The 12,666-nt window shown below is 39.2% G+C and overlaps 1 long non-coding RNA gene across 6 annotated transcripts in view; it reads left to right on the top strand.

Moving 5' to 3' along the window:
- The window catches only part of LOC110394741, a 56,394-nt gene continuing 54,596 nt past the window's right edge, over positions 10,869 to 12,666 (top strand). For all 6 annotated transcript variants that reach the window (XR_002435851.1, XR_002435857.1, XR_002435853.1 and 3 more), the window contains exon 1: positions 10,869 to 11,039. This is a non-coding gene — a long non-coding RNA (uncharacterized LOC110394741). The remainder of the gene's footprint in view (positions 11,040 to 12,666) is intronic.

The raw sequence follows: 12,666 nt of genomic DNA, 5'->3' as shown, positions 1-12,666 counted from the left end.
ACACACTCTCTAACTGACCATTTCTGTCACTTACTCATTGCTTGGCCTTTATTGCTAAAAATAACTATTATTATCTGTTAAAGAAAATGACTCCTCCCTGCCTCTCAACAGATGGACAAATGCAGGAATAAACCTACAAGAAAAAGGGGGAACAAATGAGAAGATGGTGAGGTAATATGAGCGGTCCCATCCATCTCTGACAGACTTCATACAGACTTTATTTGGTCAACTGATACTGTTTTGGTCAGTTTGTGGGTTGAAGTACTGTTGATAAGAGGCATTAATTTTGTCATGTCACAAGGAGTTGCATGGGAGGAATGGGAGCACAAAACATTGCACTGAGCTTCTGGGCTGCTGTGTGGTGCTTTGTAACCCCTTAAAGGAGCACAGCTCCGATGAGCACTAGTGGTGTCCACCTCCTCACTGGGTCTGTCTGGTTGATGTTTAAACACATTGGAATGCCACGCTCGCTTGAGGCCAAAACCCTGAGGGCCCTTTGCCTAATTGCTCTTCAGAGCTCTTGGCTGCCTCACTGCTTCCATGAGACTCCCAGCAAGCAGTAGAAAGCAGGTTGTTTTCCCCTGGCAGCTATCTAGAGTGTTGAAATGGAAGTTCATTTAATTCTGCGCTGCTTTACTGAAGGCTGTCTCCAACAATTTATTGGTTTCACAGAATTTCTGCTTCAGCTTCATCTCTCAATAAAAGTCAAAGATTTTCTAGCCTCTTAAATAAAATATATGTGCTCTGTAATTCTTCACTGTCCCCTAAAAAGCGGTAGGAGCGGGCATATGCCTGATGCAATACTTTTTATGCCACAGGTATTGTTACCAGGCAACAATCACATGCAGCTTCAGCAGAACACAAAGTTCTCCATACGCTAACCCTTCAAGCACCTCAACCAAGTTGTGCCTGATGAAAATATCACTGATCCTTGTGAAAGAAGGCGGTAACAATGACTTTCAAAATTATAAAGTTTATTAGATTAAGGACAATTGTGTTACACTGGCACTGTGGTTACTGTGCACAAACACCCATTGCCACAAACGAGTGATGCTATTGAAAGTTAATTTTATCTATTTCTGGAGAGAGGCATCCCAGTCTCTCTGGTTATCAGTAGCCTAAATATTTTGATTATAGCAGGTTCAGTGCGATTATATGAAGTTGGAAAAATGTTCCCAGCCTCCATCCCCAAGTAGAATAAAGTGAGAGATTATAAACTTGCCAGATCCAACCAAGTTCTTTCCTGTCCAAGCACTGCAGGTAGTCATTTGTGTCAGCACAAAACTTGTCAAAAACTGTTTTACCTTACAGTGACAAGAATGAATGGTCTTCCGTATCACAACCATAAGAATAGAATCTGTGATTATCTTGTTCTGCTTACAGATTTGTAGCTGCCAGGGTTTTTCTAGTTTATGCCGCTTAGGGGATAAGCAAAGGTGGAGGATCAATGGCTTTAACTCAGTGATGCTCAGTTTGCTGCAGTCAGTTGACATCTGCTAAGGATTTATCATAGGGTATCCTCATATATGCCCACTGGGTTAGCATAGCGGAAAACTAGATAGGCTGATAAACACATCACAATCCGTGGGAGCAGATACAATGACATTCCTACTGGAGGACATGAAAATCAGCCAAAATAGGCCAGTCAGGTAAGTTTCAGTGTGGTTTCCCACCATCTGAAAAGAGGCAATTTTTGTCTCATCAGCCTCCCCTTTCCTTCTCTGCTGGTCAGAGGATTTGATATTCTAGCGGAAAACAACTTGATTTCTCATATGAAAAGGTCTTGTAGTCCATTAAACCACCTCATAGTCTGTGAAAAGAAAAAGGAAAAAGAGACCTTTGAAAATGTACCTGTAACTATATTCACTTAAATTCACAAAGAAAAAATAATAGTGGAAACCAGCAGGCAGATTAGGAAGCTATCAGTACTCAGTCATCTGTTTGCTCAGTACTGGTATCTGTTCACAAATGCAAATGTTATGATGTGCACCTATAAATTATAGCACACAGAATCTTGCGTATACAGAGGCCAAATTTGTCCTTTCATATACAAATGCATATCCAAGAGCCAAGAACAACTATGCCTGAGGTCCGTATGATAGCTATGTGATTGAAATGTGTTGACAAGCCCAGTCCTCCAGACGCTATAGATGCATTGTTCAAAGGTGTTTGAAGGCTTCATAGCACATAAAAGAAGCCAGAAGATTAACACTGACCAAATGAATGACCCAAAGGCACAAATTTTTCTTTCTCTTTGATTTCTTGAAGCTGATTCCAGGTAGACAGTTCCTAAGGAATAACCCTAGATCCCTAAATGAACCAGTTTTCACAGAGAAAGACATTTGAAATGTGTTTCAGTTTTGCACTTTGTATTTTGTGGGGAGAAAGAATCTTTAAGTAGCTAATTCTATTTTAATCTTTCACACAGAATTTCTTTGAATAACCTTTCAGCAAATCTAAAAGGGCAGGAAGAGTCTGCGTGTTATTTCCTTCAGCACTTTTATGGTTCTAGGGCCTGTCTGCTGTCATCATATATCATGTCTTAATGTGTGATTTGCACTGTGTTTGTGGAGCCTGGCTTTTTGAGTCTTCATGTTACCATTTTTTTAATTGTCTGGTAATAAAGATTTACAATGAAATCAATGTAATTCTACAAATAATCATGATCAATATGAGCATCCTGCTTTTTTGGGATCTTACAGTATCAGGGGCACATAAAGATAAAGGTGTTGATGCATGCAGATATTTGCCAGAATTTTCTGCAGTGCCATCAATCTCAACAGGACATGTTCTCATTTATGATTTAAAATTGTGCATATTTATGAATCTCTTCCTGGTGATATGCCAGGGTGCCCTGTTGCCAAGACAAACAAAACAAATGACAAAATTGTCTAATTCTTTTTTTTTTTTTTCTAGTACAAGAGAGATTTTGTCTCTGAATTCAATTCTAAATATATTATTTTAAAACCAATTCTTCCTGAAGGAATACCTGCTTTTAAGACTTTTTCCCAAGGCATTAAAATTCATACAAAATGTAATTTAAAAGGCAGATCACTGACAAATCCGGTGTTTGAAGAATTGTGTTATTTTAAAATGATTTATAATAGCATGATGCCTACTAACCTGGACACGGTGCTGTTCTGGCTCATTATTGCAAACAGGACCATAAAACTCAGCTAAGAAAATGTTCTACTGCCCAGAAAAATGCTGGAAAAGTCCAGGCAAATTCCTTTCGTTCTTTCTGTTTCTTTCTTTTTTTGGTCTTTTTCTTTCTTTCTTTTTCTTCTCTTGCTCTCGCTCTTTCATTTTCTCTCTTTCTTTCTGGTTTTCAGTTTTTCAGTTGTTTGTGTGTGAGTGTGTGACTGTCAATCCTAAAATTATACAACATGCTTGATTGTCCTTATTATTATTTACCTTTTTAAAGTCATTCAGATCAAACCAATTTTATTTATTTATTTTGTAAAAATTATGCGTATTTACGTTTTGTATGGATAAGAGTTTTGGACAAATTAACAAGGACTTGCTTATTTTCATAGAGGTCTTCTCCAGTCTGACTTGGCTAAGTGAGTCCAGTGATGCTGGGTTGGCTTTCCCCTCTGAAGAGGACACCACCTACATCAGCCTCTGGGTCTTCCTATGGAGCTGTGTATTTAACATTCTTCATCCTGAAATGTTAATGGGAAGGATTTCAGCCTTCACTCAGCACAGTTTTGCCATCCAGCATCTTGACTCTTGTTACGGTTAATGGAGAGGTAATCTGGTATATCACTTTCTATTTCCTTTTAGAATGCATGCTTCACAGGTTGTCAAGTATAATAAAGATATGACATGTGCAATAACCTTTTCTTTCTTTGTGAATAGAATGTGCTATAATAAAATTGTCTGGCAGAGTTCCATCAGCTGGAACACTTTCATAAGTAACTTGCTTCATTTAAAAAAGAAAGAAGTGGAGGAAGAAGAAAAGTCTGTTTTTCCCTTTAACCAACACCACAAAGGATCTCACAACACACACAGACACAAATATACAGTTTAAAGCAATGCTACATCAGTTAAGAAATTAATTATATAAATTGTAGTTTAGATGCTTTCTTAATTAATTTCTGAGCATTCTGGGACATTCACTACTCTATAAATTGCATTAAAATGTGGTTAACTCTGCAGGTATCAATCACATATCAAGGAGAACAAAGCAACCCTCCTGGAGAGTTCCATCTCTAGAGAGTCTCTGTTCTGTGCAACTTTCATCTTCCAGTGAAACTCAGATGAAATTAAAACACATGCTTATCATTTTAAACAACGAGAAAAGTTTATTTATGTATTTTTAAACATACATTTGTGTATTGTCTTGCTTTATCAGAGATTTTATCAACATTTGATATGTTACCTAATTCTGATTAAAATATGAGGTGAAAGGCATTAAAAATACACTGTAGAGTAAAAATAATGTTTTAGGGTCTCTTTTGCAAATGCGATGGGAAAAACAACCTCCTCTAGCTTCTTGTGAATTTACCTAGTGATAGGAGTTGGGAACTCTTGTCACAAAGGTAATTTTCTTTAAAAATAAGTAATAGGCATGAACACTGATAACTGACTTTCTAGGTTATGTGAAATCACTGACCGTGAGATTCCTGTAACCTTGCTCCCCAGCACAGTTGTATCTTCTTTGTATTAATTCAGCTGCTGTTTGAAGTTATTCATTTGTAAAATTGGTTTGATAATGTCCATGTCCATGCATGTATCTGTGAAGGAACATGTAACTACAGTATCTTTAAACATTGAGTATGGATCTGTCAGAAAAAGGAAGTCTTTTAAGATGGAGAATAATACTGAAACAGACTGGTCCTTTTAGTCTTTTGGCTCGAGAACCTTGCAATATTTAACACTGAGTTAATATTCTAACTGAAAGCACTCACACCATATCAGTTTAACAGCATTTTCTACTCCTTAAAATGATTTAATTTCCTAATAAAGATTGAGGTGAATGTGGCAATTCTCCTTTCTGCTACAAATTCTCTCTACTGTGTATTACAGGGACATGACTAGAGTCTAACAGTATCTGCAAGAATGGCCAGTCACACACAATATAGTAAAAAAATGGAGAGGCATAGTGGTTGCTGGAAGGATGCAAAGTAGCAACAGAAATGAAAAATGAGAGAGTTCTGTCAAGAGTACAGGCACAGATGGTTCAAAGTGCATGGAGGTCCTGTTCGTTTCTTATTTCATTGTCTGGTTTAAAAAAGAGAATGATGACTTCTTTGTACAGAGTACGACTTCTTCCTTCCTGTTACTGAATTAAAAACTGCTTTGCTGGAATTCTTTCAAATTACAAAGTAGGGGGTTATCACTTATAATCAAACCTGCAACCAGGCTGTAGTTGTCAGATGTAACACTATGTGTTCATTCCTGCAGAAATTCTCCTCTTTGCAGGCCGTACCTTAAGCTGTGAATCCGTAGATTCTGTGCCTTGCTGTCCTGTTCCAGAGTGAATTGTGTCATCTCTCTTTGATCAGAAAAGCACGAGCAGGTGGCACAGCTTGTCTGTTAGAACTTCCACGTGGGAGAGAATGACTCCCTCCCAAACCATACACAGAACTGTACACATCCTCTATGGTGAAAAATGGTCCCCTAAAAATAACATCTGAAGTTCACCAGGGCTGGAAAAGGAGTCCTTTTGCTAGCAATAGTCTATGCATTATTCCCGTAGACTCAAAAGAATTTTATTTGCTAACTGAGACTATTGAGTTAGGTTACCGCTTAACAGTTATAATGGAAGACAAAGTATGTTCTGCAATCCCTTTTATAAAATGTATCACTGTCTTTTCTGGAAACCTTGACCAGTACTAAGTTCCCACATTGGCAGAATCAAGGCATATTTCTTCTAGCCTTGCAAAAAGTATTTTATTTGAGTTTAGGAGAAGTGCGTCAAGGACAGCAGAAGAGTGGGTTTTTCATAGCACCTTGTACATTTCAGGCCAAATGTGAAGGGTCCAATACTCAAGGATAGGATAGAAGATACCTGCATGCCTACTGAGTTCCTGATACTGCTGCAAAGGTGAACGATTAACGCTGATTACATGGAAATGCATCTCAGCCCCGAAGAGTGAAAAACCCAGTCTATTTTCTGTATGTCATCAAACATTCAAGAGCAAATATTAAACTTCACTCATCTCCGAGGCAGAATGGATCCAGAATTAGAAAGCTGCCTGCAGCAGGTGAAAGGGAAACAGCAGGAACCTGTCTGCAGGAACCCCAGGGCCCCCGGTGCACCACTACATATAGCTTTGCCCTGGCGTCATCACCCAAGCACAGAAGCATGGCAAGCAGCAGGCACTACCTGCTCCCTGCTGGCGAGCCTTTCCTTCGCGTGCCGTGTGTAAGGGACTGATACAGTTGCATTACACTTCATAGCTTCCCAAATGTAAATCCTCACTGGACTTCTGGGGAGAAAAAAGCAGCGAAAATGACTGCTTTGTAATGAAATATGCAATACCAGAGGTACCTTGGATGGAGATGATGTGTTTTGGTTCCTTTTTCCTGAGATGAAAGAAACAGAAGTTCAGTATCACCAATAATTTTGTGTAAATTATTCTCTGATTGTTTTAGTTTTACTCAGCTCAACGTTACTTATTTTCTTCCCCTTCTTGTTGGATGTTTCAGCTATTTTCAGGAGATGAAGGATGTTTCACTGCAAAGAAATGGAAGACATTTTTTATTAAATTTATTTTGAGCAGCAGATAAGAGAAATCCATGAAAATCATTCCAGAGCTAGACAACCTTGAAATCTATGTGACAGAAATCATAAAATGACTTTATCAAAAACTCTTCATAAATCAGCATCCGTCTACTGCTAGACTGAGAAAAACAGAGCTAGCAATTAACATTGTAAGATGCTGTCTGTTTCTCCTTACAATTCAAGGAGATCTGCGGAAGCATATTGTCAGGGCCAGGTTTTCTGCTTTGGTTGTAATCTAGATTCTTGCAGACTTGCAGTTCAGATGGAGATGGTGGGAATTATCACTTAGGGCTTTGTGTAAACAGAAGATTGGTCTGTCAAACCTTCTTTTAGAAGTGTTGTTATTATTGCTGTGTCTGGCAAAACTACAAAAAGATAAAACTTATAATGAAGAAGAAATGTTAAAAGAAAAAATAAACTAAAAGGCTATAATTTTGAAAGCAGATAATTTAATAAAAATAAAAGAATGCTTTTCAGTTTATATTTAGAGACTGGAACAATACTTGTACCCAACTTTTGTAGAAGATATGGTCAAAGAAAGGGTGCATTTCCAACTTTGTTGTTTGAAATATGTTATTTCCAATGACTTAAAGACTTCCTTCATGTGGTAAAACAGGAAGATGCAATTAACTGCTAAGAAAAGTAGAAGTGTGTCTTTTTTTTTCTTTTTTTTTTTTTTTTTAGGTATTAATACTTAATGAAAAAAAAGAAAAAAAAAGAAAAGAGAAACATACTGAAAAGCAACGAGGAAATATTTGTCTGGCATTTTTATAACATTCAAAATATTTTGTTACTTGTTTTCCTAAAAACTTTTCTGATACTGAAGTTTGGTTTTTGGGGGCATGATGCAGCCAGAGAGAAGCTGTTAGACATTGTCCATCAGTAATCATTACCATCTTGAGTTAAAGTGACACTTGTGTCCTTTGAATTCACAAATAAAATGTGCCAGTGCTTGGAAGTAAGCTTGCCAGATGTGGCAAAAGGGCCCCAGGTAAAGATCATGATGACTGAAGTCTGAACAACATGCAGATTCCAGCCAAGTGGTCTGAGACATGTTTTCAGAGGGAGTTAAGCTTCATTTGGAAGCAGCGGGGCAGGAACAGCATGAAGAATTAGGGTTCCCTGTCCTCACAATGCACAGCAGGCAGGGAGTGCAAGCGGGGGCAGGTGGTGCCTGCAAGGGGGGAAGCGGGAAGGGAGAGGGAGGGATTTGTAGTATTAAACAGAATTATATGCAATGAAAAAAAAAGGGGCTGTATTATGCTGCATGTACATTCATGTGATGGTATGGGGAAGTGTAGCCTGGAGAAGATCAGGTATTGGCAGAAACAGGCGCAGCATGAAGTACCTCTTTGGTGTGAAAGAATGTGTCTATCTCAGAAAAAGACTTAGTGAACACTATTTAGTGGTGTAGATAGTTGGATGTGAATCTTAGTACAGTACAGCAGACTGCTATGGGATGATTTTCTGTACATAAAAAGGGAAGACAAGGAACATAAATTCCTTTAAAAGTCATAAAATGAGAAGCACAGTGAAGAGGCTGACTGCTTATGTTCCAGCAGGGGAGTAAAATGGAGTTGATGGACTCTATTCGTAAATTCTTTTATAGCTATAGTAAAGTTTTCTGCTTATGGACTTCTTCTTTAAGGATCCCATGCACCAAACACTGAAAATGGAAATAGGCATGAGACCACTTACATCTAATTTTAAGTATATATGCGAAAAATATATGCATTATGTATATATAAAAGCTTTTTTTTCCAAATTCACAGAAAAAATTATAGCATGCAGAGCAGTTTCATTAACAACTGCAAAAACTGCAACACGTAAACATCTCTCAATTTATGACTAAAAAGCAATAGCTTCCCCTCAGTTCTGTGGTGGCCATGAGCTGTGTCTGTTAGCTCATAATGAAGATTGAACATGTTCAGTATGTAGTTCAGAAAGAAAACAACCAGACTATGCAGAGAAATGGTGAACTAAAGCTTAGTCCCTGTCATGTGTGCAGCAGTAAGTCAAGAATGTGCACAAGTCCATGAGACCTGATGGGATCCATCCATGGGTTCTGGGGGAACCAGCAGGTGAAGTTGCCAAGCCACTATCCACTGTATTTGAAAGGTCATGGCTGAAGTTCCCACTGACTGGAAAAGGGGAAACATAAACCCAATTTTCAAGAAGGGAAGAAAAGAAAATCAAGGGAACTACAGGCCAGTCAGTCTTACCTCTGTGCCTGGCAAGATCATGGAGCAGATAGATCCTCCTAAAGGCCCTACTAAGGCACATGGAAAATAAAAACGAGGTGATTAGTGGTAACCAACATGGTTTCAACAAGGACAAGTTATGTCTGAAAAACTTGGTGGCCTTTTGTGGTGGAGTTACAGCATCAGTGGATAAAGGAAGAGCAACTGATGTCATCTACCTGGACTTGTGAAAAGCATTTGACGCTGTCCTGCACAACATCCTGGTCGCCAAATTGGAGAAAAATGGATTTGATGGATGGATCACTATCTGGATAAGGAATTGGCTGGATGGTCACACTCAGAAAGTTGTGGTCAATGGCTCAATGTCCAGATGGAGACCTGTGACAAGCGGCATTCCTCAGGGATTGGTGCTGGGACTGGTGTTATTTAACATCTTTGTAGGTGACATGGACAGTGGGATTGAGTGCACCCTCAGCAAGTTTACAGACAACACCAAGCTGAATGATGCAGTTGACATGCTAGAGGGAAGAGATGCTACTGAGAGGGACCTCGACAGGCTTGAGAGATGGGCCCATGCCAACCTCATGAAGTTCAACAAGGCCAAGTGCAAGGTCCTTCACTGCAGCAGGGGCAGTCCCAAACACAAATACAGGTTGGGAATAGAATGGCTTGAGAGCAGCCCTGAGAAGGATTTGAGTGTCAGTTGATGACAGATTCAACATGAGCCGGCACTGTATGCTTGCAGCCCAGAAGGCCAACCATGTCCTGTGCTGCATCAAGAGAAGCGTGGTCAAGGGAGGTGATTCTGCCCCTCTACTCTGCTCTCGTGAGACCCCACCTGGAGTACTGCGTCCAGTTCTGGAGCCCTCAACACAAGAAGGACATGGAGCTGTTGAGCTGGTCCAGAGGAGGACCATCAAGATGATCAAAGGGCTGGAGGGGAGCACCTCCCCTATGAGGACAGCTGAGAGAGTTGGGGCTCTTCAGCCTGGAGAAGAAAATGCTCTGGGGGAACCTTATAGCAGCCTTCCATTACCTGAAGGGGCCTAACAGAAAGCTGGGGAGGGACTTTTTAGAAGGGCATGTAGCAATAGGACAAGGGAAATGGCTTTAAACTGGAAGAGGGTAGATTTAGACTAGATTTTAGGAAGAAATTCTTTACTGTGAGGGTCATGAAACACTGGAACAGGTAGCCCGGTGAGGTTGAGGATGCCCCCTCCCTGGAGGCATTCAAAGCCAGGCTGGATGGGTCTTTGAGCAATCTGGTCTAGAGGGAGGTGTCCCTGCCTATAGCATGGGGGTTGGAACTAGATGACCTTAAAGGTCCCTTCCAACCCAAACCGTTCTATGATTCTATGAAGAAACTCAGCCTCCTAATTTTAGCTGAATGAACTGCAAAATCAGGGATTGATTCAGTAGAGTTCAGTTAATTTGGGTGTATTCCCTAGAGCAATTAGAAATGTTGTAATGAAAATAGCACTAAATCATGATAAAGTTCTAGACAGAACTGGATCTATATTTAGTTCCCAAATGAAAAACTGCATCAGAAAACAGGAGTGAACACAGTCAACCTACCTTCCTGACTTGGAAAAGCAGGAGCCCCATAAACTTCCCTGGTTTCTGAGAATAATGGTGCTAGGAAAATGCCAGTTGTTGCTAATGGCAAAGATGGCAGTGAAATCTCCCAAGAATTTGTTTTCAGAATATTGTCAAAACTGGGTGAGAATAAACTCATATTGAAACAAAAACATTGGACATTAGTAACCGGGGATCTGGGTTTAAAAGGGTATTTGTTGCATTTTATGAATAACCATTCAAGAATACTTACTTTGATAGTGGTCATAAATCACAGTTAAAACACTGGAACCATAAACAAGGGTTTGGCAGCAGACAAGCTGAAAACTTTGGTCTTTATTTAGCATTGGCAGTGGGACATCTGCTGTCAGCCACTGGAGAAAAACAAGCAAAACCAGTCTAGTGAACCTATGTCGTTTTGCTTCTTTCTACAAGAGAGTGAAGAGATCATTTCTGTACCTGCAGGATCTTTTCCTAATGGTCTCTGATACATAAAGAAGGCTCGTGAAACAAGGAAAATCTTCCTTAAGGTAAGGAACTTTATGTAAGCTAAATACAAGTGTAAGATAAATACAAATACTAAGTTATACTTTGCTAGCCCAGGAAATAAATGTTAATAAAAAAAGCTTATTAGGAAGGCACTTAACAGGGTTCTTTGAGTAGCCTCATGGAACAGTAATGCAGGCATAGAAAATGGTGAGATCTTTCCTCTGACCAACTAATCACAAAATGGAAACGCTGGATAGGACTTCTGTAGAATCTGCCAGAAGCACCTGTCATCCATTCCAGCGTGCTACCAAGCCCTAGCAACAGCAGCAATTTGGCTATGCAGAGAATAAAAGTAATAATAAGAAGAAATAATCAAATATACTTAGTTGTGGCTGAGGTCTATTCCCCGCAGCCAGGAGTAGTGCATGTAATAGCAACCTCTGCTATGAAAACATCTAAAGCCCAGTGAACCATACTTGCTACTTACAGGATGCAAAACTCTGTATAACACTGGAGACCTGCTGTCTATCATCCAGTTTTGTATGAGCCAGGAGAGTGTTTGGGGAAAACGTTGACAAGAGCTCTGGTCAAAACCAAGACAAGACACTGTAATGAAACTATTCTATTCCTACACAAATTTTCTCTACCATGCCACTGGTATTGCTTTTAAAATGCCATCTGTAGACTGGATTTAATTACTAAGACCCAGGTTACCAAGAGTCTTGGAGTTAGCAGCCAGTAGGAAATAAAATCTCTAAACACTGAAAAAAATAATAAAATATATTCAGTAGGAATTTCTGCATAAAGCAGGCAGTACTGACATACTGTTACAGAGAAAAAATAAATAGCTATTAAAGCATGTAGTGTTATTTGTAATGTATTTAGTAGAGATCAGAGGGGGAGATAATGAAGAGCCCTACTGATCAATTGCAATCAGGTGGAGATTCACAGAGGTCACAAGATGAGGCTTCTATGGCTGATAAGAAGAGTTACAGCTTCTGTTAGCTTGAGAATGAAGAAAAGGTAGTATCAGAAAATGAAGAACTGGGATTTTCTTTGTAGTTCCACTAGAGAATTAAAAAAAAAAATACAGAAAACCAAAACCTCCCTTCATGATGAATAACACCAAACAAAGAGAATTTTCCAGCTTATATTAAAGCTGCACTTTTATTGCAGTTTTTGATTTGTTATTTTTCTGCTAGTTCCTAGTCTCTATGTGTATATGCACACATATCTGTTGTCTGTAATAAATTTGGAATTCTTTTGCTAGTTTAAATCAGATTTGCCAAGGGAATACAAGTTTCATAGGTGGTGCATTCCTATAACAGTGAAAACTGGCAGCCAGATGTGAATGCATTAATATGCCCTGTGGAAAAGACTGCAGTCTGAGCTCACTCTTTTTTAGTTAGCCCTGAATCTACACTAGCACTTGTGCACAAGTCACAAAGCAAATAAAACAGGGTCATTCAAATTCATATGCAATGCTGAAACAAGCCATGCTGCTGTTTTTAAGGTGCATATATTTTCTTGTACTTTCTGGCAAGCTTGAGGGCTCCAAGAAAGCATGAGTTTAAGGTTGTGTTTTCCCATTTTTAGCTTTAGATTTAAAACTTCTTGAACCAAACTTGGTTACATTCTGCTAGTGCTTTCTTTCTTTCTTTCTTTCTT

Source organism: Numida meleagris, chromosome 1 (assembly GCF_002078875.1).
Source record: "Numida meleagris isolate 19003 breed g44 Domestic line chromosome 1, NumMel1.0, whole genome shotgun sequence".
Taxonomy (NCBI): domain Eukaryota; kingdom Metazoa; phylum Chordata; class Aves; order Galliformes; family Numididae; genus Numida; species Numida meleagris.
Note: the sequence above shows the minus strand (reverse complement) of the source record. Positions and strands in the feature narration are given on the sequence as shown.